Raw genomic sequence first — 27889 nt, 5'->3', positions numbered from 1 at the left:
TTGTCAGCAAGCTCTTTGAGGGAAGGATGGTATACAGCATTTAATAAGCTCTGTGCTGGTAAATCATCTTTCCTGGGGAAAAAGAAAGTCCATTTGTCCGTTACCATGTTGTAAGTACTCCCATCAAGGTCACTTTCAAACTGCTGGTGTAATGTCACACATAATATAGAGATATGAAGAGATGCGCACAGTCAGCTTTCACGCAGTAGAGTTCAGCTTCAGGTCCTCAGTAGGTGCTTGATAAATGTTTCTTGAATGAAATATTGTTTAATTATTTTTGCTCAACATGAGAGTGTGAAGAAAATGAGTGGCAACTAACTAAATAGTTTAGGCAGCCCCCAAAACATAGTATCACAAGGTGGATTCATCTAGATAATTTGGGGGACAAAGGATCTTAGATTATGAATATGCATGTATTAATAATTTGGTGTTTAAATACTGATCTTAGCACAGAAATTAAGTAAAATCTTGGTGAGAAGTCTGAAAAATAAAAGTTGCTTGTATTACTTTATGATAATTATTCTACATTGTCAGTGAGAATTGTGGAACTGTAGGTAAACTTTGTAAAATAGGTTGAATGAGATTGAGCATGTAAAAAAATTGTACTTTCCTGGAAATAATGATCTTAATAGCTGGAAGGTATTCAAAGTACACAGCATTAGGTCTGAGAACAATAAACTCTTAAGAGTAAACACATCATACAACACATAATAAAGAAGAAATGTTGGGAGATTGTCTGTATTAAGAATTTAAGACAAACAAAGCTAGAAAGTTGTGTTGAAGCCATAACTGCAAGATAATGCCAATTGCACTGGCAAGTTATCACTAACCACAAATCTTTAGCAACCTAATTTCCCACCCATATTGGTCCTACTTCACCTTATTCAGTCAATGCCAAAGTGTGATAATTAGAAGAATCCATCTTTTAATGTGTTTTGGGACAGTGAATCACTGAGAAGTATACATATGTTATGATGTACTATACTGTGTTTCTGTCTCTGGTATCTAGACATGTAGAAATTGTTCTTGAGTAGGCCAATAGATCCTACTCAAACTTCCAAGAAAAGGTAGACAGGAAGTGGCTCTGAGTGGAATATGGGAGGAGGGAGAAAGGAGTGGTGTAGGGCATTATGGGGTGGGGAGGAGGGGAATAGTTAGGGACTTAATCCAATACCGTTTGGCTCATCTTCCCCACATGACCTAATAGAGGGAATGTGGGGTGCCTGGGTGGCTCAGTGAGTTAAAGCCTCTGCTTTCAGCTCAGGTCATGATCCCAGGGTCCCGGGATCAAGCCCGGCATAGGGCTCTCTGCTCAGCAGGGAGCCTGCTTCTCCATCTCTCTCTGCCTGTCTCTCTGCCTGCATGTAATCTCTGCCTGTCAAATAAATAAAGAAAATCTTTAAAAAAATAAAAAGTAAAAGAGAGGATGCAACCAATAAAAGTTCAAGTTAAGTCCTAAAAACATGCTTTGCTTCTTCTAAGTACTTCCCTTTATGTTTGCTTTTGATGAAAATTGTATTTATGAATGTAGGTATATACTTCTACTTACTTTTTATAATAGGACAGAAATGAAGAAATCTTAGGAAAAAATATACACTATCTGATACTTAATCATTATTCATATCATTTCAAAATGTGAGTGATCTATCTTTTAAACAAGTCTGCTGAAGACTTAAGAGTTATGTTGGGTTTAATGATAATACCAATTACAAAGACATGCCCACTATGGTTCTGAATAATTCCTAAAGATGAAGTAGTAACTTGATCTAAATATTTATGTGTAATTTAAGGTGAAATAATTTGCTGTCATACAGATGGTTTTGGAAAACAAATTCCATGCTTTGTCTTTTATCATTACAGTGTCTTAGAGAATGCCCTTTCAAATGCTGTTTCATATTCAGATAGAAGGGGACATAGATCTGGTTTCTTAAAGCAGAAGTCATGAACAATCTCTATGAGAATGTTAGATTTTGGAAGTTTCTAACCATAAAAAGCTGTTTAGAAAAATTTCCTTGGGTGCCTGGTTTGCTCAGTGGGTAGGTAGAGCATGTGACTCTTGATCTTGGGGTCATGAATTTGAACTCCACATTGGGCATAGAGATAAGTTAAAAAAAAAAAAGAAAAGAAGAATTTTCCTATTTATATTCATGATTATTTTCTTTTATTCTTTTGACGAAGAACCAGTCAATAATATATATTACATGATGCCACATTATTGACACATTTATCATTTAGCTCTCCCAACTGACTGCCTCACTTAAGAGAACTAAAAGAAATGCATGCATCTATTACTTTATTTGAAGTATTAGAGAGTAACAATTAGCATTCTAGAAAGGGGATTGAGGACAAATTAGGTGAAAGCATCTGTTTACAGTCTTCTTAGGGTTAAACGGAGTGAAAATCCTGGGATATCAGTAGCATATGACCAAATGAAAGGGTACATATATGTCTGGCAAAGAAGGAAAGGGGGATCATTTCATGATAGGTAATTAATTTATTAAATAATCTCAACTTTAATAGATTTTATTTTAAAAGAACAGAATGGTTGAAGTACAGCTCCCCTCTGAAGTGAGTTGGATAAAGCCAGGAGAATTTGAAAATGAATTCATACAGAAGGCCTACAGGCTCAGGGGCAAATATGTGTCTCTTTCTCATTTAGTTTTCTTATTTAATAAACATACATATATCTTCTATTTACCTAGTCTCCCACAATCAATGTTTTTACTCTTCTAATTTCCTTTGATTCATATGTTTTACTCTATCTTGAGGTTTCCATATAGTTGATCCTTCTACCTAAATCAAATGTTTCTTTCTCAAAGGCAAATTCTGAACCCTACCAGATTGTACTCAAATCAGAATTACTTAGAGTGGGCCCAGATATTTGCACTGTTAACACATACCTATTGTAATTCTTATGTACATTTGAGTTTTAAAATCACTACTGCTGGTCTTTGGATAAGGCAGCAGAGCCATTAGCAATGATAGCAATGTCCTCCACAAATGAATTAGCCCACAATATCAGCAAAAACTATAATAACAACAAAAAAGCAGGCCAAACAAGAAAGGGAGGGAGGGAAAGAGAGAGAGAGAGGGAGGATTTATTGGAATTAACTAAAAAAAAAAAAATGACTGTACAGACTGGCAGAATCAAGACAGTCTGGGAGACCTCCGGGTTCCCAAATATTTAAAGATCACCCTCTTCTTCTTTGACTTGGAATAAAGTATGAAGCAAGTAAAACAGGTTAAGACATACATTTTATCTTAAATGTGATAAGACATTTTATGAATTTAACAGAAATTGTGTTTAGTATAAACACTATGAATTGTGTGAAATTTCCCAAAGTTCACTGAATTTTTTTATGTTTATAAATGATAATCGGAACATATTGGAAAGCAGATGGTGTCCTTTAAGCTACCAATAATTACCTGAGAGGAAAGATCTATAAAAACGGAAGAAGGAAGAAAGATAGGAAGGAAGAGAAGAAAAAGGGAAATGGGAAAACTTCATATTCATAAAATAAAATATCTTTCTTTTCAATATTATCTCATTAGTTTTTACTTACATTACATGGACCTTCTTTTCATCATATTCCATTGTTTTGTCTTAAAAAAGAGTTTTTTAAATTCCACTGTAGTTTGGAACATTAATTGAAATGATAAATTCTAGTAACTACTTAATTAAAAAGTGAGAAACAAATGAGTTCACATCTACCTAAAAACACATTCTCCATAATTTCTATTAAAAGATAAATGTAGGGGCGCCTGCGTGGCTCAGTGGGTTAAGCCACTGCCTTTGGCTCGGGTCATGATCTTGGGGTCATGGGATCGAGTCCCGCATCGGGCCCTCTGCTCGGCGGGGAGCCTGCTTCCTCCTCTCTCTCTCTCTGCCTACTTGTGATTTCTCCCTGTCAAATAAATAAATAAAACCTTAAAAAAAAAAAGATAAATGTAAAAACATTGTCAAAGAAAAATCATACCAAACTTAAATAGGCAACGAAGACTTTATTCAAGACTATTGCAGTAGGAGAAAGAGAATGAACACAACTGGGTTGAAATAAATGCTGGGAGAGTTTTCAGTGCTGAGGTGAGCTAGTGCTAAGCTACTGGAGGAAGTTGTGGGGAGGTAGTCAATGTGATTAGACCATTTGTGTTTGCTAATTGGCAATTGAAGTTAGGCTTCTATTTTCCCACAGGGACTACAAGACAGGGACACTATCTTTCTTGGTGATTAGTTTCATAGGGATGACTCTTTAGTCCTTAAGAAAGACATTCCTTGTTGTAAGAATATCTAGGAGCTGGGAAAAGATTTATATCTCAAAGGGTCAGGGGAAGAACTTACATTCCCAAGTATTCTAAAGTAAATGCAGTAAGAGGAGAAGTCAGAGGCCTATAGTCTGGGAGAAGCCTGTCTAAAGTTCTGTCAGTCTGAAGAGAGTTTTAAGGCTATCTTGGTCAATTTCCTTTCTTTAAGCTAGATGACAAGGAGTTTTCATATGCATTAATTCATGTGCTGTAACTCTTTATTAGAAAGAGTTACATTAGCCCAAACTTATTTTATCCTAATCTTATGGGCATAGGCTAATTGCCTGATTCTAAGGCTGATCTAACTGTCATATCTAATTATAGATCGTTTTGAGCTTTTTCAGAGTTCTGTTGAGGACCTAAAGTGCCTTCCTGTTTGTTGATTTAAACAGAATTTGCCTCTTTGAAGAAGATTTTAGTTTACGATTTTTGGTTAAGAATAGCATTTGGCAAGCCATCTGCCTAATACTGCCTCTTCTGATTTCTCATGAAAATTCCCAAGAAGACCCTGAAAACAACAACATAAAATCTCACAACAACTCTAGGTAAGGAGAAGGAAAGAGATCTTCCCATTGCCAGAATATGGCAAAAATTAGAGAAAATAGTGTTCTTACCTGGTGTCTCTTTGCTGAAACATAATTAAGAGTGGATTAAAAGTCATCTTTCCCCCAATAACTGTCCCCTGGCCCAAAAATCCAAGGTCTGTAAAACAAAGTTCAATACTCTTTCCTTCTGGGGAAGTACTGCTTTTTGAGATAGTGAGAATGTTGTTTCCTCATTTCACTTCATCAACTTACACATAGTCATTTGGATCTTCAAAGCTCAAGAAGTCACCAGGCATGAAATAGAGGTAATGGCTGATGGCACTTTGCATTCTAGAAGATGTGGCCCCACAAGGAAAGTATTGTCAGAAGCTCTGAAGAATTAAGGTAATTTGATAGAGTACTCAATACCTAAATCAATCAGATGACAACCATACAATTTGGGATGGAGGTTGTGCCCGAGTAAGCTTTTAGCAAATCATATTCCCAGCATCTGGCAAATATTTAAATTTGGTTCTGCTGATCTCAAGTAGAGTCATCTCTTATCCACAAGAATTGGTCTCTGATATTTTATACAGATGGAGTTTATGGTAAATCTAACTCCAGTGAAGATACAGTACATTAAAGTAACAATGTTGAACTTTACCTCAGTGAGTACTGTGATCCTAGAAAACAGAGATGGTTAAAGAAATCCTTCCCTATCCCCAATGCTTTGTGTTTCAGAAATTTCTTATGACTAGGAACCCCCTTTCCCCATATGACTTAGAAAAGACTCAAGGAGACATGTATGGGAAGAAGTTGCTTCAGACGAGGTCAAAGATGTTACCTCTGTTCTCTTCTAGGGTTTTTATGGATTTCTGCTTCACATTTAGGTCTTTCTTCCATTTTTTTTTTTTTGTGTGTGTGTGTGTGTGTGTATGGTGTAAGGATATGGTCCAGTTTCATTCTTCTGCATGTGGCTGTCTAATTTTCCCAACACCATTTGTTGAAGAGTCTGTCTTTTCCATTGAATATTCTTTCCTGCTTTGTTTAAGATTGGTTAACCATAGAGTTGAAGGTCCATTTTTGGGTTCTCTATTCTGTTCTATTGATCTATGTATCTGTTTTTATGCCAATATCATACTGTCTTGATGATTACAGCTTTGTAATAGAACTTGAAGTCTGGAATTGTGATGACACCACCTTTAGTTTTCTTTTTCAACATTTCTTTGGCTATTCAGGGTCTTTTCTGACCCCATACAAATTTTAGGATTATTTGTTCCAGTTCTGTGAAAAAAGGTGATGGTATTTTGATAGGGTTTGCAACTTCTCCAAGGGCAAGGGAAAGGAAGGCAAATGAACTATTGGGACTTCACCAAGATAAAAAGCTTTCCACAGCAAAGGAAATTGTCTACAAAACCAAAAGACAATGGACAGAATGGGAGAAGATAGTTGTAAATGTCTTATCAGATAAAGGGCTAGTATCCAAAATCTATAAAGAACTTATCAAACTCAACACCCAAAGAACAAATAATCCAATCAACAAATGGGCAGGAGACATGAACAGACATTTTCTGCAAAGAAGACATCCAGATGGCCAACAGACCCATGAAAAAATGCTCAACGTCACTCGACACCAGGGAAATACAAATCAAAACCATAAAGAGATACCACCTCACACCAGTCAGAATGGTTAAAATTAACAATTCCAGAAAGAACAGATGTTGGCGAGGATGCAGGGAAAGGGGAAAGCTCCTACACTGTGGTGGGAATGCAAGCTGGTGCAGCCACTCTGGAAAACAGTATGAAGGTTCCTCAAAAAGATGAAAATAGAGCTATGCTCTGACCTAGCAATTGCACTACTGGGTATTTACCCCAAAGATACAAATGTAGAGATCCCAAGGGACACCTATACCCCAATATTTATAGCATCAATGTCCACAATAGCCAAACTATGGAAAGAGCCCAGATGTCCATCAACAGATGAATGGATAAAGAAGCTGTGGTATCTACAATGGACTCTTACATGGCCATCAAAAAATGAAATATTGCCATTTGCAACTATGTGGATAGAACTAGAGGATATTATGCTAAGTAAAGTAAGTCAATCAGAGAAAGAGAATTATCGGATGATCTCACTGGTATGCAGTCATTTACCTATGACAAGGCTAGACAATGACTCTCCATATTCCATGCTTTGCTTATAAATGATTAGCTCCACTGCTTGCCCCACTGCTTGCCCCACTGATCAATGGGAACAAAATGCCTATTAACCAAGCTTTGGTTAAGTTTCTCTTTGCTCCTGCCCTGAAATCTGATTCACCTTCAGCCTGAGCCATCATTACAGTTTCTCCTAAAGGGCCTCTCCTGAGCATAAGCTGGCATGAGAGTAAAACAGTCTCAGATCCACCATCCAACCATGCCACCTTTCATCCCACTCCCCACACACCTGGTTCTTTGCAGCCTTGTTAAAGGAAAAACCCTTTGTCTAACCCTTGAGAACCCTGATGAGTTCACAGCAATGTCCTCTCTATTGCAGTGGTAATCCTCTCCCCTTTGCCGTGGTCCCATTCCTGTCCTTTTGAAATAATCTTTCAAGAATCTCTTACAAAAATAAATAAGTATATAAATATATAAAGTCTGAAATTATTTTTTATTTGACAGACATTCCTTCCAAATTTTATTTGTTTATTGTCTCTTAAATGCTCTTGCATGGGGACTATATTTCTTTCAGAACTATGCATACACACGTCTCTCTAATGCATGCCACCTTATTCAGCCAACATTAATCACCCTTCATATATCCTTTTAGATATTGCTTCCTTAAGGAAATCTTCCTTGACCTCCTAAGCCCTATGTTCTTATCTATCTCACACCATGTTCTAAATTCTGTTTTATTTTCACACCAAACTGTAGTGTCTTTGAGAGACCAATGTCTTATTCTCCCAACAAGCTAATATAGGGACATATAGTTGATGTTCAATAGATGTTTGTTGAATTAATAATTTTTTTTTAAAAATTGGAATTAGTTTATCTAGGCTTCCTTCTTTATACCTTATTAATAATTTAATAAAATAGAAAACAGTCTCAAAACTAACATTGATATTTTCCAGATATGACTGTGCCCTGATTGGTTAAGAAAATGCATTTCTATCCCAAGAGACAGGGGGAGAAACAGATGGCCTTCCTGTCTTCAATCAGGCCAGCAGTTTTACTGTTTCTGGCACCTGACATTCATGGGAAATTCAAATTAGTTTTTCAACTGAATTCCATCTACCTTCTAAATGGTGCAAATTTTTCCAACTCTGGCAATAGTGTGCAAATAATTCCTAAATTTTGGTGCTGTTGAGTTGCCATTACTTAGTCTGTGTTTGTTCTGGGCATTTCAGTGGAGAGTTAGGAGAAGTTATATAAAGACCACTAACTAAAGAACATATTAAACCATAAACTTAATCAGAGAAAATTGAGAGACAATTTAGTTGCAAGACTTTGGAATTAACTCTCAGAGAAAGATTCTTTGCCTCCCTCACTCCACCCTCTTCTCACTTGCCAGCTTCAACTAAGCTCACCACAAATAGTTTTAATAAGAAAGTATACAAGGAAAAAGAGGACATGGATATCCAGTTACACCTAGCAAGTGCCTAATATGTATGTATGAGAGATAGAAAATCATGTTATCATATACTTAATCTGAGAAATTAGTATCAGTATCTGGACCAGTTAGGATCACAACAGAAAATATATTTTTAAAATTAAGATAGGTTTATTAACCATTTATAAAGTCACATTGTAGCAAACCATAAGGGCAGCGCATAAGGCCAGGGCCCACAAAGCTAGAGTCCCCTTACTACCCCTATGCATGAAGGAACAAGTGTAAGGAGCAGTTACTGTAACTTAGAGACAGAGAGAGCTGTGTTTAGAAGGTTACCTGACAGGAATTAAAACCTTCAGCAGAGGGATGCATCCTTAAAAGCTTCAGGTGAGATATGTAACCATTCTGTAGCGATCACACAGACAGAGGGCAGCAAGAAGAAAATAGACACCCCAAACTCACTATTCTCCCTTTCACCAGTCCCCTGTCCGTATTCCCTACTGACAGACCCAACCAGAATTCAGTGGGTGAGGAAGCCTGTGGATATAGTCCAAGTTGATCGGGGAATCCAAAATGGCCTATGGACCAAATCCAGCGTGCTCCCTGTTATTGTAGACCTGCAAGCTAAGAACGGTTTTCACATTTTTAAAGAGTTGAACAAATATGTTTTTTAAATATTCTGTGACACATCACGGTTAAATTCAAATTTCAGCATCTACTGATAAAGTTTTATTCGAACCCAGCCATGCTCATTTGTTTGCATATTGTGTCTGTCTGCTTCTGTGCTGAAATGACAGAGTTGGGTAATTGCAGGAAAGACCATATGTGGCACTCTCACAGCTTTGCATTGCTGCTCAGAGCATTGCTGTCACAGTGACACTGTTACAGCCTGACAGCATTGTGAATGCCACATGTATTATTGTACTGTGCTATTTTATTATTTATTTACTACCTGGGCATACTCATGATGTCAAAACAAGAAAAAAAGAGAAAAGTGGACTTTAAATGTCACGATTTTAAGGTAGAGTGGTGTGCAGGCTATTCTGTTATAGAATTAGATGACAAATATGGTGTTTCTTATTCAATGACATTATAGCTGTGCTTAAAGAATCAATATACATTGATATCTACTTGAACACTCATGACAATATTCAAAAGAAAGTGACTGAAAGGGGAGCCTGGATTAAGTTAAGCGTCTGCCTTTGGCTCAGGTCATGATCCCAGGATCCTGGGATTGAGCCCAGCATCAGGCTCCCTGCTCAGGGGAAAGCCTGCTTCTCCCTCTCCCACTCCCCCTGCTTGTGTTCCCTCTCTTGCTGTGTCTCTCTCTGTCAAATAAATAAATGAAATCTTTTAAAAAAAAGAAAGAAAGGGAGTGAAAAATTAGAAAGCTTTAAATGGGATATTTAATAATGGTAGAATTTCTTCATAAAAATAAAAACAAAATGAGATGGGAACAAAATTAAGTGGCTTTTTTTAAACCAAGCAAGGAAAACTATTTACTGATGGTGAGTTAATTAAAATGTGTTTTAGTGCAGTGGCCGAACAAAGGTAACCAGAAAAAAACAAGACCAAACCAAACCAAACAAAACTTGATTAAGTCTGCCAGCTTTTTGGTGAGAGCAATTGTTCAAAGATTGAAATACTTGGGTAAAACAGCAATACTCAATTAAAAAGAAAACATAGCTGATGAAGTTCTAGAACCTAGGTGAGGTTCGGTGGGGTGAGGTTCGGAGCCGACGGCTAAAGAAAGAATTCTTAAGACGTCTCTGGTGCAAAAAGGTGGTTTATTAGAGCACGGGGACAGGACCCGTGGGCAGGTGGAGATGCGGCTGCCCCGAGTTGTGAGGGTAGGCGTGTTATATACCTTGTGGTTGGGGGGAGGTGGTGAAGGGATGGGAGATTTCGACAGAGCTCTCACGTGCTAAGGTGGGCCTACAAGGTGCCGGGGGTAGTCCTTGCCCTTATGGCTTGATCAATGTCATTTTTAGGTCAGGCATTAACATTAAGATAGTTGGGAGATTCTTAGTGGGGCATTATGACCCTGCTGCCATTCACATTCCCTTCTACCTCAGTCTCCTCCAGTTTATGGTGGGGAAGGGGACATCAGGGCTTCAGGACATGGGAGTTATTTGCCTCTGGAAATTTGTGCTATTGATAAGGTAACCTCCCTGTTTAGATCTCTAGGATACTTGTAGAGCAAGGGAGATTCCTGTTCTGCAGGATTGCGATCCCTGCAAGTTAACTATTTATCGTTTTATGGCAGTCAGGGGTGCCTGAGGAATGCTACACATATGGAGGGGAGCGGGTGAAGAGGGGGTGCAAGGCGCCAGCTTCTACTCTGTCCTCAGCCAGCCTCCTGCTCCCTCATCATAGCTATTGATTTCAAGTGATTTTCTGTGGCTTTTTGATGAGTCAACGGATGATATTGATACTGCTCAGATGTTGTGTTTCTTTGAGGACTCAAAGCTAAGTTTGAAGTGATTAAAGAATCAGCTTATATGACTGTTATGTGTGGTCAGGCAAGAAGACTTTCAAAGAAACTGAGAAAACATGAATTCAGCACAACCTGAAGTGGAATCCGTTAAGATATATTGCAACAGATGGTGATAAAAATGTATGTGCCATAGAAAAAGGAAAAGTTGAACAAAGGTACAAAACCTGTGAAAATGTAATGTGGGTCAAGTCTATGGATATTCACTGTAATATTCATGCAGGCAAAGGCTTCGTCCCCATCACTTGTAATTGTTATGAGTTTCACTTGTGCTTATGAGCATCCCTTATAGACTTATGTTTGGTCAGTTCTGTCAATTTTTGAGAGAAATAAAAGCTGAATAATCTGACCTGCCCTACTTTCACAGAAGTTTGATGGCTTAGTAATGGTAAAATTTCACTGGGATTTTTCTGAGCACTGGACCAAAAGGTTTTTTTTTTTCCTGAATGAAAAGAATTGCTTCAACCACTGTTAACTACAGACAAAAATTTTTTTTTCATTTTCATTTTTATATTATTTTTTGATGTTTCCTAATGAACTCAACCTAAAATTATAGGCAGAATAGTGCTTAGATGTGGAGTTTATGCTGTTGTGTAGTCATTTAAACAACTGATGTTGTTTGAATCACAAGTAATGTCGGGCGGGCTACTTGATATCCTTTCCATGCTGTCAAAAGTTAAAACAGGAAATGGGATCTCTATTCCTATGCAAATTTGTAGTGGATGTATTTCCTGAACTAAAACACAGATCTAGCTGTGTTTTTTTTAGACCTTGATGCAAACGTAAAGGAAATTTTCATACTTTAAAACTCATTTGACTGTACAGTTGAGGAGGTTCCACCGATCCTTCAAATAGAAGTGATTAATCTGCAACATAATGACATACTGAAAGGTGACTATCAAGAGGAGAATCTGATAGAATTCTATAAATGACTTCCAAATGATGAATATGTTCAATTAAAATAAGCTTGTGGATTGACATCAGTACTTAACAATTCTTATTTGATTGAAAAGACATTTTCTAAGTTGAAATATGAAAACTCTTACTTCATAGCAGCACTAAACACTACATTTCAACCTCTATTAAACAAAATGCTGTCCAAAAAAATTGCTGAGATCAAACATTATTTTTCATTTGGACTCTGACTTCCAATTTTTTAAATATGCTTTCTGCTTATTTTCTATCTCTTTTTAAAAATTCTGCACCTTTATCCTTGCCTTTGTATTTTCCAAGTTTCTGTTTTGATATCTCTTCCATCATATCTGCTAATTATTCTTAAATCCTCTCTCATGGTGGCCAACCATTTCTCCTTCTGTATCCAATTTGAATTGTTGCCCCGATCTTGCAATGGACTCCAAGAGAAGTTGAATCTCTGTCTTTTCCTGCCCCTGTTCCACGATTACCAGCCTTGTTTTTTTCTAGACTACTCAGTCACTTAATTCCTAAGGTAGGTTTCACGGGAGATAACACTTATAGCTCTGAAAATATCTTTGTTTTGTCCTCACATTTGATGACATTTTTGACTGGGTATAGAAATCAAGGCTAAAAATTTATTTTGTTTTATTGATCTGAGTGTTTTTCTCTATAATCTTTTAGCCTTTAGTATAACTAACAAATTTATCATCATTTAAATCCTCATTTATTAATGGATATCTTATATTGATTTATTTCCATTCTAGGGTATATCACAATTTTAAAAAACTTTGAATGCTGCCATTTTATAATCATAGAGCTAGTCATAAGTCTTACCTTTCATTCAATTTGGAATTCTTTAGGTTCTTATGGTGTCTAAATGAAGTGTCTCTTCACTGGACGGTGGATCCCAAATGCAGGGTCATGATCTGGTGGGAGCTTATGGTGCCCAAGGAGAAAGAATTCACCTGAGGCAGAAGAAATGAAATAGAAGTGTATTGAATACACCACAAGGGAGCAGCAGGTAGGACAGCAGAGGAGAGGCTGTCCACAAGAAGGCAGTGGGTGGGGGGCTGATTTTAAAGGGGGAAGATGAGGAGGGATGGCAACATATGGAATTTTTTCTCTTTTGGTAACTGTGCCTAGTTGTTAGTAGTCCATTTGTCAGTTAGAGGATTCTTTGAGGTGGGTTGCCTGATGTCTGTGTTTAGCCAGGTGGTCACCTGGGTCCTTTTTACATTCCATTGCTAAAGCCTATTTGCCTACAACTGGCCTCTATAGTCTCTTCAATGACAAAACTCTGGCTTCCTTGTCTCTGCTAATTTCTACCTCTCTTTTAGGTGGTCAAATAGAAAACATTCTATATTGATTTTCAATAACTTCTATAGTTCCTTAAAAATTATATTTCACATATATATATACATATATATGTATGTGTATACTTGTTCTACAGTTTTTGAACATCCCTCAAAATTATCTTTCTTTTCTTATAGTTGAATTTTTGAATTGTAGTTCTAGGTTTAATATTTTGAATGGTTTCTTGTCTCTAATAATTCCAGTTTAATCACTTTAGGAATATTAATGAAAGTTTTGCTTAATTGTTAATATTTTATGATATATTTTTGAATTCCTCTAGGACATTCTTTTCCAATTACCTTGGATTTCTCTTTTGTGTTAATTGTTGGGTGATGTTTTATTATCTATTTATATCTTAAATTAAGGCAGTAAAGAGGACCTCTCTGTCTTTAGGTAAATAGAGTCAACTGGCTTTGCTTTAAGGTAATAGGGAGGTCCTACCCATTACCCTAGAAAACTCTTCAGTGCTAAAACAAATAAAATTTTGATTTGGTATGATTAACTCACAGTATTGGGATGCCTGGGTGGCTCAGTAGGTTAAACATCTGTCTTTGGCTCAGGTCATGATCCCAGAGTCCTGGAATGGAGTCCTGTATCAGGCTCCTTGCTCAGCAGGGAACCTGCTTCTCCCTCTGCCTGCCACTCCCTCCCACCCCCGCTTGTGTGCACGCTCTCTCTCGCTGACAAATAAATAAGTAAAATCTTAAAAAACAAAAACGGACAACCAAAAACCTCACAGTATTAGCTTTAACTTTACAGATAATTTTTACCATTTCCATAGAAAATAAAACTGTAATATTTTTACCTAGGCTTAAGTGACTGGCTGAAAGTCTTTCTCTATCCATATAGGATATACAAGAGAGATATGAATAAATCAACTGTTCAATTTAAAAAACTTCAATTAGTGTCCATGTTTCAGCTACATATCTCAGGCTCTCCCTTTGTAGAACTTGTTGCTTGACTTGGCCCTCTCCCTGAATGCAGCCACATTAGTGTTTATTCCAGACTGTGGCTTCCTCTGCTCCCTCTAGTTAATCTGTGATGGTGGTTTCCCTTTGATTTTTCAAGTATTTGTTTAAAACTTTGTTCAGGGGCTGCCTGGGTGACTCAGTAGGTTGAGCCTCTGCCTTCAGCTCGGGTCATGATCTCAGGGTCCTGGGATCGAGTTCCTCATCGGGCTCTCTGCTGGGCGGGGAGCCTGCTTCCTCCTCTCTCTCTCTACTTGTGATCTCTCTCTGTCAAATAAATAAAATCTTTAAAAAAATAAAAATAAAAAAAATAAAAATTTGTTCAGTAATTGAATATCTTTATGTTCTCTTTAAGTTTCTTCCACAGTTTTAAGTGGGGATTATTAAGAAAGAGAAGAAATAAAGTGAGACATGTGTCCTAGTCTGCTATATTGAATAGAATACATATTCAACATGCGTTTATTGAACACTTACTGTATGGCAGCACTTTGCTATATTTTTATGAACAGAACAAAAATGGTCTCATTATTTGAGATTGTGTGAGCAGAGGGAAGGGCAGAGGGGGAGGGAGAGGGACAAACAGACTCCACACTGAGTGCAGAACCTGACTCAGGGCTGTATTTCGTAACCCTGAGATCATGACCTGAGCTGAAACGGAGTCAGATGCTTAACCAACTGAGCCCCCAGACACCCTTAATTAAGAATTATGATAAATAACATGAAAAAGGACAGTATCCTGTGAGAAGGAATGTCAGGTGAGACCAACTAAAGATGTGACAGTAAAAACAAACAAACAAACAAACAAAAACAACTGAGTAAAAAACAATTACATTCAACCTTAAAAGATAAGCAAGAGGCAATCATACAAAGAAAAAGTGGGTAGAATATATAGGCAAAAGGATATTTGTTTGATAAGACTTTTATAGGAGTGACTGAAAGAAAGCCAAGGAGTCTGTGAGTGAGAGGGTAATAGACCAAAACAGTCAAAAGTAGAGGACAAAAAGGAAAGACAAAATCAGAGGCCACATTATTTAGAATGTTGTAAACCACAGAAATGTATAGATTTTATTTTACATACTTTGAGGGGTTTTATTCAGGTGTATTAAATAATTTATCTTCTACAAAGACCATTTTGCTTTTCTGAGGAGGAAAAGGTTAGAGAGGAAAGGTGGGAGGTAAGGATAAATGATAAGAGCTTATCTCAGTAATTCAGGTGAGAGAGAAAGGTGACCTACTCTAAGATAGTAGCAGAAGAGAAAACAAAAGACAATAGATTCTCTATGGATATGTAGATTGAATTACTGACATTTATCAATGTGTTGGTTATGGGAGGTGAAAAGAGGAGAATCCAGATGACTCCTGAATTATTTACTATAAAATTGATTGTCCTGTGGAATTTTTATTGAAATGGAAGACTGGGGAAGAAAGGAATGAAGAATTTAATTTTGGACACATTAAGTTTAAGATGCCAATAAAACATTCAAATATAAACGCCAAGACAAGAAGCCTAGACTTAGAATTTAAATTTTGTTTTATTAGTACATATGTGGTAATGAAAACCATGTGACTGGATAAGATGATCTAAGGAGAAGGAAGGAAGAGAAGAAGAAACAGAATCTAGTTCTTAGGTCAGACAGAAGGAGAGGAGCCAGCAATGGAGGCTGAGAGATAATATAATCAGGAAGACATAGGAAAAAAGCCAGGATATTCTGAAATCAATCATAAAGGGAACTAAAAATAGAGTTCAAAGAAGGAAGCTTTCAAATAAGAGAGATAGAGCGAGAGAGAGATGCAGTAGATCTGTTGATTTTTGACAATAACAATTTCAGAGAAGGCGACTTGATTGGAGTATTCTGAAGAGAATATTTTAAATGAGAGATAAGGAAATGGTTGAAAAAAGCATATGTAGAAAATCACGGTAAGAATTTTCGATATAAAGGATATCAGAAAGGAACTGAATGGACACATGGGGTTAAGGAGGGTTTTGTTTATTTGTTTATTTGTTTGATTATAAATGACTACTTAAGTGCTCAGATGCACAGTTGCTCCTACAATGCTCCAGATGGCCCGAGAACAGGGGGACCACTTGCTTCAGTACTTGAATGGTCTCACTGGTTTTCCCCAGCGTGACTTAAATTTAGTATAACTTTATATGTATGCCACGATGTGAAACATATTGTGAGGCAGCAACTTCTAGCATATGGAAATCACTCGTGAGAGAGAGAGATAGATATTAATGATTCATGAAGAAAGCAAAGAACCAAAGAGGCAAAGTCATGGAGAAGGTAGCATATATGAAATGATTCACCATTGCCAAGAGAAAGAAAAATTTTCCCCATTTTTTCAGTAAAAAAGGAGAGAAGTTCCTGGCAGATGCATGTAAGTTTGTAGATTTGGTCGTGAGGAGATGATAAACATCTTTTGGAATAATTTCCATTATCTGTGTAAAATATAACATAAGATTACAATGTGCAAGTGAGAAGGAAAAAAAATCTAATGGAAGACCAAGAAAGAGATATGGAATAGTTACTGCAAAGAAAAAGAGCTATTACTTGACAATATGGTTATACGCCCGTCCGTGGTGTCACTTTTTTGCTGGACTATTCCAATCAAAGCACATGAAACACCCCTAAATATAGTTATAATAGCTATTTGCATAATTGCATAGGTTTTAATATACCTAGAAGGGTAAACTCCTGGAGGTCAAAGTGTTTGTCTCCCTTAGAGCTTCATCACTTACATTATATCCAAAGTAAGCACATAATACATATTTATTGAGTGAATGAATGAATGAATGAATGAATGAACAAAAATTATGACTCCTACAAAAGAATTTTATGGAACTAAGAGATTGTCCAATAATTTGCAACATTGCTTTTTGAGAAAAAAGTCACATTTTTTTCCCATTATTTATCTTCTCCTCCATCTTCTCTTTCTTTTCCTTTTCCTCTCATCCAAATGAAATGAAACACTGGAGCCACCATTTTCGGCCAAACCCTTTTAAAAAATATTGTTCCCTAATGTAAAGGTTGACTCTCAGCCAAAATGCCTATAACTGATTTAATTGGACAAATATTAGAATGAATTAAAATTTTAATCATAAATCCTCCAAGTAAGAATTATCTTTCTAGCATAGTATTTCCATCCTGGATGGTCTTTTCACACAGAATGCCAAAGTCAGCTCTTTTCTATGAATCCTCTGCTATCGGACTTAAGCTATAGCGTTAGCTTGATCGACTCCACTTTCTTCTCTGCTTCAAGGAAACCTGTTGCCTCTGTTGGCATATTTACTGCTGTTCCTGCAGATATATGAACGATCCCAAGCATAACGTGACCACAGATGGTAGAAAGCTCACTTTAATCAATCCCTTGCTGTGTTTCTGGAACTGCCACTGGCAGCCCCCACTTCATGGCTGATTGTCAGTGCCCAGCCTGTGCACACTGGTTGTGTGGGACACTAATCAATTTAAATTTAATAGAGCACAGTGTAGCATCTTTGTCTTGCAGTTTTTAGGAGAGTAAATATTTTTTTTACACTGCTCTCCAGCTATTTCAAGGATGACTACTCTGAGCTAAGATATTTCAGTGTCCTGAAACTTCCTGTTTAAAATGAGTAGGCAGATGATGTGGAATGTTTTGGTTTTCCCCAAATGACTATACAGTCATTTGGAGCAGTCTTTGCCTTTTTAGACTAATAGAAAAGGGGCATGGCTTTTTGTACTAACAAAATGGATATCATCATTATCTGCTTCTAGGGAAACCAATCTTGAGGTTTGTTTGCCAACCTTAGGTAGAAAGTGCTGTACAATTTCTTGGTTCAGATTTTAGCAGAGAGTATGGTCTTTTATCTTTGTGGCTATAACACCTGTTTGTGAAATAAAACTGCAGTCTTCTGTATCCATAACTAGATGCAGGGCAAATGCAGCATTTCTACCTGCTCTTAAGGCTTTGTGAAGAATAGAAGGAAAAGTAGAGGAAATGCACTATAAAAGATGACAAAGGGAATGATCTGATTAGATTGAATCTGCTTCCTGTATCTTAGCCAATCACAGAGGCTGGGTCAAAAATTGTGGGGTTGTAGCACAACTCTAGAATGATGAAAGTTATGAACCTTATTTACAAATAGGGAAAATTAGATCTGATATTATCCATATATAATACACGTACACACATTTCTCTTCTGTCAAATTGATAAAAATATTCTGAAATATGACCTTCAAATTTTATGTTAACTGAAAGAGATCTCTGTAAGAGATTTTTCCTGGTTATCAAAAAATCTGTTCATATTACAAAAGTTCCAGAAATAGAAAACAATTCTCAAATGCTGCTTGAATTTATTCTGTGTTCTAATTTTACAACTTTTACTATTTTTTATGTTTTTTGCTGTTTCATGAAATAAAAATAATGTATGAATAAATCCAAACAACTTAAAAAATATAATATTTTTTATTTGAGTGTCCAGATACCATCTGGTGGATACCATCTATCATTAAGAGAATAAATATTGAAAGTTGGGTCAAAATCTCAACAGATGAAAGTAAACTTTACACCATCAGGATGTCAGACTTCATAGACACGTAGAGGTATATCTTCATCATGTGTTAAACAGCACAATGAAAGAAAAACCCTGAAAACACTTGAGTTGTAGTAACACAAGGGTTTGATCAACAAAACACTTAGGCATTTATAGCTAGATTTATGCAGAACGCTGGATTATACTTGATATTAATTAATTAATTAACTCATCAATATTCTTATTGAGAAATGAGGGAAAAATTATCCCAATAACTCTAAGAAAAAATTAATATAATACTGATACAATATAATAGTGCATATATGGTTTATATAATTATATATATATAATTTTAATTGCTATGTAATTACTATAATTACATATTTCAGATTCCACTAATAAATGTATACTTTACAGAATTTTCAGATACCAATATCAAGTTTATTTGTCTACAATATAATGCTATGTGTTAACTCATAACTTATATAAAAAGAATTACCAAGTATCTTTCTATTATTATACTTTGAAACAGGTATTTGAACAACTGTATTTGAATTTTTGTGACTTTGAGACTTCAAGGCCTTTTGCTATGTTATCCATCACTAGGCTAAAACATAACATTTGTTTATAATTTTGGTTATATCATTAGATAATTCACTGGAAAGTATTAAGAACATCATCAATTACTTAGAAGAAAAAACCCACAGGACCACTCATCATGAAAATAAGGCCAAATGGACATTATTTGTTGCCTTCTCTGCATTTATTCCTGACTTTTCCCCTCCCCCAAAGTACCCTAATTTTAGTTTCAGAGTTCCAGGTCTGAGCTACTGGTTTAAGGGTAACTCCTACTCCTCTTGCTGCAATGATTGACACAACAGTCTAGCCCTAAACCAATCAGTGCAAGACATTTATCTAGCCCCCAGGAATGATTTATATATGAGAAAGTTACTCAATTCAGCCCAAAAAGCTTCATGGCATATTTGCTGGGACTTATATATGGAGAAAGGACATAGTTCCTCTTTCTGTCTCTGGACAATGTGGTGTGAGAGTGTGCAACGTGGATTACAAGAACCGTTTTTCCAAAAATCTCCCTCCTCATAAAGCAAAGCAAGGGAGAACACAGTGAGGAAAATCCCATAGACATAGCACAACAGCAATTGAGTTAGCCAATCCTGAGGACTACCCTCCCCTTGGTCCTTTAGTTTATGTACATGAATCACTATACTTCATTAGAATTTGGTCTAGCTTGGGTTTTATGATATTTGTAAAAGAAAGTATTCTAGGAACACCTGGGTGGTTCAGTTGTTAAACGTCTGCCTTCAGCTCAGGTCGTGATCCCAGGGTCCCGGGCTGGAGCCCCGCATCAGGCTTCCTGCTCAGGGGAAAGCCTGCTTCTCCCTCTTCCACTCCCCCTGCTTGTGTTCCCTCTCTTGCTATGTCTTTCTCTGTCAAATAAATAAATAAAATCTTTTTAAAAAAGTATTCTAATATATGACTATTATTACTATTGATTGGTTGCAGTTTTCTCAAAAGAGTGCCAAGTACATGCAGAAGAATGAAACTCGACCATTCTCATACACGGTACACAAAGATCAACTCAAAATGGATAAAAGACCTCAACGTGAGACAGGAATCCATCAGAATCTTAGAGGAGAACATAGGCAGTAATCTCTTTGATATCAGCCACAGCAACTTCTTTCAAGATACGTCTCCAAAGGCAAAGGAAACAAAAGCGAAAATAAACTTCTGGGACTTCATCAAAATCAAAAGCTTCTGCACAGCAAAGGAAACAGTCAACAAAACAAAGAGGCAACCCACGGAATGGGAGAAGATATTTGCAAATGACAGTGCAGACAAAAGGTTGATATCCAGGATCTATAAAGAACTCCTCAAACTCAACCCACACGAAACAGACAAACACATCAAAAAATGGGCAGAAGATATGAACAGACACTTCTCCAATCAAGACATACAAATGGCTATCAGACACATGAAAAAATGCTCATCATCATTAGCCCTCAGGGAGATTCAAATTAAAACCACATTGAGATATCACCTTACACCAGTTAGAACGGCCAAAATTAACAAAACAGGAAACAACATATGTTGGAGAGGATGTGGAGAAAGGGGAACCCTCTTACACTGTTGGTGGGAATGCAAGTTGGTGCAGCCTCTTTGGAGAACAGTGTGGAGATTCCTCAAGAAATTAAAAATAGAGCTTCCCTATGACCCTGCAATTGCACTCCTGGGTATTTACCCCAAAGATACAGATGTCGTGAAAAGAAGGGCCATCTGTACCCCAATGTTTATAGCAGCAATGGCCACAGTTGCCAAACTATGGAAAGAACCAAGATGCCCTTCAACGGATGAATGGATAAGGAAGATGTGGTCCATATACACTATGGAATATTATGCCTCCATCAGAAAGGATGAATACCCAACTTTTGTAGCAACGTGGACGGGACTGGAAGAGATTATGCTGAGTGAAATAAGTCAAGCAGAGAGAGTCAATTATCATATGGTTTCACTTATTTGTGGAGCATAACATATAGCATGGAGGACAAGGGGCGTTAAAGAGGAGTAGGGAATTTGGGTAAATTGGAAGGGGAGGTGAACCATGAGAGACTATGGACTCTGAAAAACAGTCTGAGGGGTTTGAAGTGGCGGGGGGGTGGGAGGTTGGGGTACCAGGTGGTGGGTATTATAGAGGGCACGGCTTGCATGGAGCACTGGGTGTGGTGAAAAAATAATGAATACTGTTTTTCTGAAAATAAATAAATTGGAAAAAAAAGGGCAAATAAATTCATCTAAGGCTGCAAAAAAAAATAAAAAATAAAAAAATAAAGAGTGCCAAGTAGGTTCTATGTGTTATCTTACCTGATAAAAAAAATATGAAGTAAGTATTATTATAAGTTATAGTCCAGAATCACATAGATGGTAAGTGGTAGAGTTGGGATTTGAATGAAAATCTCTTTGACTCCAAAGTCTTCAAAGTTATTTATCTCAACGCTATTCAATGATCATTCAGTGATCAGTATATTAGCACCTTCAGAGGAAATTCAAGAGTGTCTATGTGAATACTTTTTCATTATGGCAAATATGAGGTATAATTTCAGGGGGCTCTCAGTCACTTCTGTTTGGAGGGGAAAAGAGCATTTTACTAATCTACTTGATATTAAAATCCAGTTCTGTGCCTCAGCACCACGCATCACTTCCTATATCACATGACGTCAAGGTGGCCATGTTTATTCAGAGCCCTTTGAACTAAAGTAGTTACATAAGCCATATTACGAAGATAGTTGGAAAGCCTTTAGGCATAGGAAAAATGCTTAGAAAAGAATCAAGACTTCTTTCTTATTGATAAGTCTGAGCTCTTGCAATTTTTGTGATGAGAGTAGGGAAAGACACATCTTCCAAATAAAATAATGTCAAGCAAAAAACATAAGGTGTTGTCCTTTTACTGTCGATAATAGTGAATAAGGTACCAATGAAATAAAACTCCTGTAGGTCATTGAGGTCATGTTCCTTCACACGGAAAAATTAAGGAATTCTTTCTGGAAGATGAAATCTGTCTTTTATAATTTTATCCTTCAATTAAACAACCTTTAAACCACTTCTGGTAGAATTGGGATGATTACTTCTGTCATTGTTTCCTATGAAATGTTGAGTATACCCAGGGTACATAAACATTCTTTCTTTCTGCAGAAATGGGAAAAATCCAGTCAGAACAAAACAATAACTAAGATTTTCATTGCTACAATTATCTTTATTAAGATGTATAAGGAACAAAGACAACTGAAAATATTCCATCTTAACAGGATAAAAGAGAAGGAATATTTCCCCCTCACAAATAGTAGTGGTGAGATTCAGCAGACAGTAGTAGCTCAGAATTTGGGCTTGGAATCAGACTGTCAGAATTTGAATTTTTCCTGTGCTCTGCCACTTATTAGCTGGGTGACCTTCATAAAATTATTCTATTTCTTTGTATATCATTTTTTAAAAAAAACGACTTACTCTGTACTCCTGTAGGATTTAAAGGAATTTATATATTAAAAACTTTAAAAAGTTTAAACTCTACCATAATAGGTAATACACATTCAAATATTTTCTACTAGCAGCAGTGATGTTAATACTTACAATAATAGCAATGAAATGTTTGCCGTATAATATGTCAGACACTGCATTGTTTGCTTTACAAATGTTATCTTGTTTAAGCATCAAACTATCACTGTAATGAAAGAGAGAAGTATTGTCCTTATTTTCAGGTGAGAAAGTTAAGAAACAGTGTAAGAAATGTTTCCAAGTTCTAATAGTCTGGGAATGCTATGTAAACTAAGATGTACCTGATATTAAATCTAGGATGTTAACAACTACTGTATGGTATTTTCCTTGACATGATCTTATTTGAGCTAAAATAAACCGCTGAATCTCATATAAGGACATAACCCTCATTGATTCAGACAAAAAAAAATTCTATATCCCTTGAACACAATATAATCCTTAAAATAGAACTTCTCATTGAGAAAGTGAATTAATGATAGCATCATTTTAAGGAAACTATTAAACCATTGCTATGATTTAAATGGTGTCAGAAAAAATGACAGGGAATATCAGTCTATGCCAACAGCTTGCAAACATATGATTACAAAAATGGGTAAGTGCAATGAGGCAAACTTGTATCTATGCTCCTGTGCCATCAAAGTGCAAGGCCAAAAAATAACAACTTGCTGGATAATAAAAGCAGGTAAAGTTGCCAAAATTTATATAATAACTAAATATAATTAAAATATTACTGAAAAGGATAATATGCAATACAAGAAAGGTTATTATGGTTAATTACTTGACTGTAAACTTTTTAAGGGTAAGGATCCTTTCTTGTCCATATGTTTGCACACTATGTTACTGACTTATCCTCATACTGCTCCTTTATTTATTTATTTATTTATTTATTTTTATGTTTCTAAGCTTTTACTTCAATTCCAGATAGTTAGCATACAGTGTTATATTAGTTTCAAGTATACAATATAGTGATTCAACACGTTCATACAGCACCCTGTGATCATTTCACGTGCCCTCCTTAATCCCCATCATTATTTAGTCCATCCTTACACTCCCTACCCTCTGGTAACCACCAATTTATTCTCTATAATTAAGAGTTTGTTTCTTGATTTATCTCAGTCTCTTTCTTTCCCTCTTTGCTCATTTGTTTTGTTTCTTAAATTCTACATATGAACAAAATCATATGGTATTTATCTCTCTCTGACTTACTTATTTCTGTTAGCATTATACTCTCTGGTTCCACCTATGTCATGGCAAATGACATTTGACTCACTTTTAATGGCTAAAATTATGTATGTATATATACACACACACACGCACACACACACACACACCATCTCTTCTTTATCCATTCATCTGTTGGTGAATACTTGGGATGCTCCCATAATCTGGTTATGTAAATAATCCTGCTATAAATCTAGGAGTACATGTATCATGTTGACTATGTGTGTCTGTTTTCTTTTGGTAAATAGAGAGTAATGTGTTTGCTGGATCATAGGTAATTTTATTTTTAACTTTTAAAGAACCTCCATACTGTTTTACATAGTGGCTGTACCAGTTTGCATTTCCGTGAACAGTGCATGAAGGTTCCTTTTTTACCACATCATCACCAACCATTGTTTCTTTCCCCCCCCCCCTTTGGCTACTATAAACAATTTATTTTATTTTTTTTATTAATTTTTTTAAAATTTTCAGCATAACAGTATTCATTGTTTTTGCACCACATTCAGTGCTCCATGCAATCCGTGCCCTCTCTAATACCCACCTGGTTTCCCCAACCTCCCACCCCCCACCCCTTCAAAACCCTCAGATTGTTTTTCAGAGTCCATAGTCTCTCATGGTTCACCTCCCCTTCCAATTTCCCTCAACTCCCTTCTCCCCTCTAACTCCCCTTGGCTTCCATGCTATTTGTTATGCTCCACAAATAAGTGGAGCATATGAAACCATATGATAATTGACTCTCTCTGCTTGATTTATTTCACTCAGCATAATCTCTTCCAGTCCCGTCAATGTTGCTACAAAAGTTGGGTATTCATCGTTTCTGATGGAGGCATAATACTCCATAGTGTATACGGACCATATCTTCTTTATCCATTTGTCCGTTGAAGGGCACCTTGGTTCTTTCCACAGTTTGGCAACCGTGGCCATTGCTGCTATAAACATTGGGGTACAGATGGCCCTTCTTTTCACTACATCTATATACTGCTCCTTTAGACAAAACCTGTACCAATTCCATTAACCCATCCCCTTCTATACCATATAATTCTTATTATGATAAAAGACAAATTTCCGATTCCATTTAAAGTCATCCCCTTCATCTGTGTCTTGAATTCCACTTCAAATAATTTTTCTCAAGGATATTACTTCTGCAATTATGTTTTTTTTTTTTTCTCCTGAAGCAGCAAGTTTTTTTTTCCTCCCTCTGCTGGATTATGCCAATTGGTATGCAACATTACTCAATATGATCCTTTTAAAACAAAATCATCACATAACCCCACATTCCTTCTGGTCACTGCCCCAGTTTTCCATGCTCTTTCATGGAAAACTCCCATGAAAGAACTGTCTATTTTTATTATTCTTTCCCTTTCCTTACTTCCCATTCTGTATGAGGTTTTTCTCCCCACAAGGCCAATGAAAAATCTCTTTTCAAGATTACAAAAAATCACATCTAGTGGTTAATTCACTGACCTATTTTACTTGACTTTTAGCAGCATTTGATATACATGATTATAGTCCTTTTTTGAAACACACACTTTCATTGCCTTCAAGGATACCCAAAATGCTTGATTTTCTTCTTTCTTCATTATCCTCCTTTCAAAGTCTCCTTTAATGGCTCCCTTTCTCCTCTACCAGACTTCTAGGCACTGTGGTACTCCAAATATTTTCTTTTTCTGGGTACACTCTCTAGATAATCAATCAAGTCATATGACTTTAATTACAATCTATGCATAGATGGCAATCAAATTTATCTTTTTCTTTGAACTCCCTACCGACTTCCATGCATTTTAGATTTTAAATGGCCAAACTAATTTTATCAATAAATGCAACATTCTGTTGAACTATTTGCTATTTCCCCAAATCTAGATCGCTATAGATTCCTCACTCCCTTTACACTACACATTCAGTCTATCAGTACATCTCCTTGGCTCCACCTTCAAAATATTTTCTGCAATCCTGGCATTTGTCTGGTAAACCAAAGCCCACAACTCCATCATCTTTCACATAGACTATTACAATTGTATCTTTCCTTTAAGATTTTATTTTTAAGTAATCTCTACACTGAATATGGAGCTCAAACTCACAACCCTGAGATTGAGTTACATGCTCCAACAACAGAGCCAACCAGGTGCCCCGCAATTATATCTTAATGGTATCTTCACACCCTCCCCCATTCTTGTCTCATTATATTCCACCATTTATACAGCAGCCAATCTCTTCTTTCAAAAGCATCAATTAGATTATGTCCTTCCATTGCCCAAACTCTCTAATGGCTAAGCCTGCTCCTTGGAAAAAAATGAAAATTCTCTATCATATCCTTCAAGAACACATATCACCAGGTACCTAATTACCTCTTAAACCAATCTGGAAACACTTCCTCGTGCTGCTCTAGTTACTCTGGCTTTCTCTATATAGATACGGTTATTTCCCCTTTTTTGTTTTTTGGTTTTTTTGTTTTGTTTTTGTTTTGTTTTGTTTTTGTCTGAAATACCCTTTTTTATCCTCCTAAATGACAAATTCTTCAAGCAATTTATTCCTCCAGGCACATTAACTATTCAGTCTTTCCCTGATTCTCTATTCTAAAGTAGCTCACCCATTGCTTTCAAAGATCTCACCATGTTTCATTTTGTTCTTAGCATTTATCACTATCTGAAATTAGTCTCTTTGCTTACTTATTCATTTATGTGTATATTTCCTTATCATCTGTATCATCCTATTCCCAGTCACTGGAATATAAGACTCATGATAATGAAGATCTTCCTTCATTTTTCCATTATTGTGTGCAGTGGACAAGTCCTGATTCTTTGCAAACCTTGGGGGAAGAAAGATAATAAAGGAGAAATTATGAAGGATAAAATAAATAAAGACAGAGCATCATTTCTACTGAAAATATAATAGCCATGTAATTATGTTAAACTTAAAACTCTCAGGATGTGCATATTTTTTCCAAAAGATGAATGCATGATCCAAATCTATCATTTCTGGGTCACTGTGATGAGATCCAGCAGCCTTTAAATACAAAAAAACAAGTAACTGGAACAAGAGATTGCTGAAGCATGTGAAGTATAAAACATAGAGAAGAGAGATGGTGCCCAGAAATATACTTCTCTTTGCCTCTACCTGGGTTTTTTTTTTTTTTTCTTTTAAAAATTGTTTTCTAGGGGCACCTGGGTGGCTCAGACATAAAGTGTCTACCTTTTTTTTTAAATTTATTTTTTATTTTCAGCATAACAGTATTCATTATTTTTGCACCACAGCCAGTGCTCCATGCAATCAGTGCCCTCTATAATACCCACCACCTGGTACCCGACCTCCCACCCCCGCCCCTTCAAAACCCTCAGATTGTTTTTCAGAGTCCATAGTCTCTCATGGTTCACCTCCCCTTCCAATTTCCCCCAACTCCCCTCTCCTCTCTAACTCCCTATGTCCTCAATCAATTATCATATGGTTTCACTTATTTGTGAAGCGTCTACCTTTGACTCAGGTTGTGATCCCAGGGTCCTGGAATGGAGCCCTAAACCAGCTTCCTGCTCAGTGGGAAACCTGCTTCTCCCTCTCATACTCCCCCTGCTGTGTTCTCTCTTTCACTCTGTCTCTCTCTGTCAAATGAATGAATAAAATATTTAAAAATTTAATTTTATTCATTCGTTTTTGTAATTTTATCTTTTTTTCAGTGTTCCGAGATTCATTATTTATGCACCACACCTAGTGCTTCATGCAATATGTACCCTCCTTAATACCCACCACTGGGCTAACCCAACCATCCCCCCACCAAAACCCTCAGTTTTCTAAAAGATAGCATTTGATCCTATTTTAGTTTTTATTTTCCTTTAGCTTTTTAGGCCTCTGTCCTTGTCATCTTCATCATTATCATCAACAGAAGAGGTAATATTTTTTGAATTCTTGTTAAACTTTAAAATCCCACTAGATTTTAAAACCCAGCTAAAAGAA

General features: G+C 36.5%; 1 long non-coding RNA gene across 1 annotated transcript in view; it reads left to right on the top strand.

Annotated features, from left to right (window-relative positions):
- Positions 1–20251, top strand: part of LOC122905557 — a 42339-nt gene extending 22088 nt beyond the window's left edge. The window contains exon 3 of the long non-coding RNA XR_006384356.1: positions 20183–20251. This is a non-coding gene — a long non-coding RNA (uncharacterized LOC122905557). The remainder of the gene's footprint in view (positions 1–20182) is intronic.
- The last annotated feature ends 7638 nt before the right edge of the window (positions 20252–27889 follow it).

The sequence above is a fragment of the Neovison vison genome, chromosome 4, assembly GCF_020171115.1.
Source record: "Neovison vison isolate M4711 chromosome 4, ASM_NN_V1, whole genome shotgun sequence".
Classification (NCBI taxonomy): Eukaryota; Metazoa; Chordata; class Mammalia; order Carnivora; family Mustelidae; genus Neogale; species Neogale vison.
The sequence above is the reverse complement of the archived record's forward strand: the minus strand, read 5'-3'. Positions and strand labels throughout refer to the sequence as shown.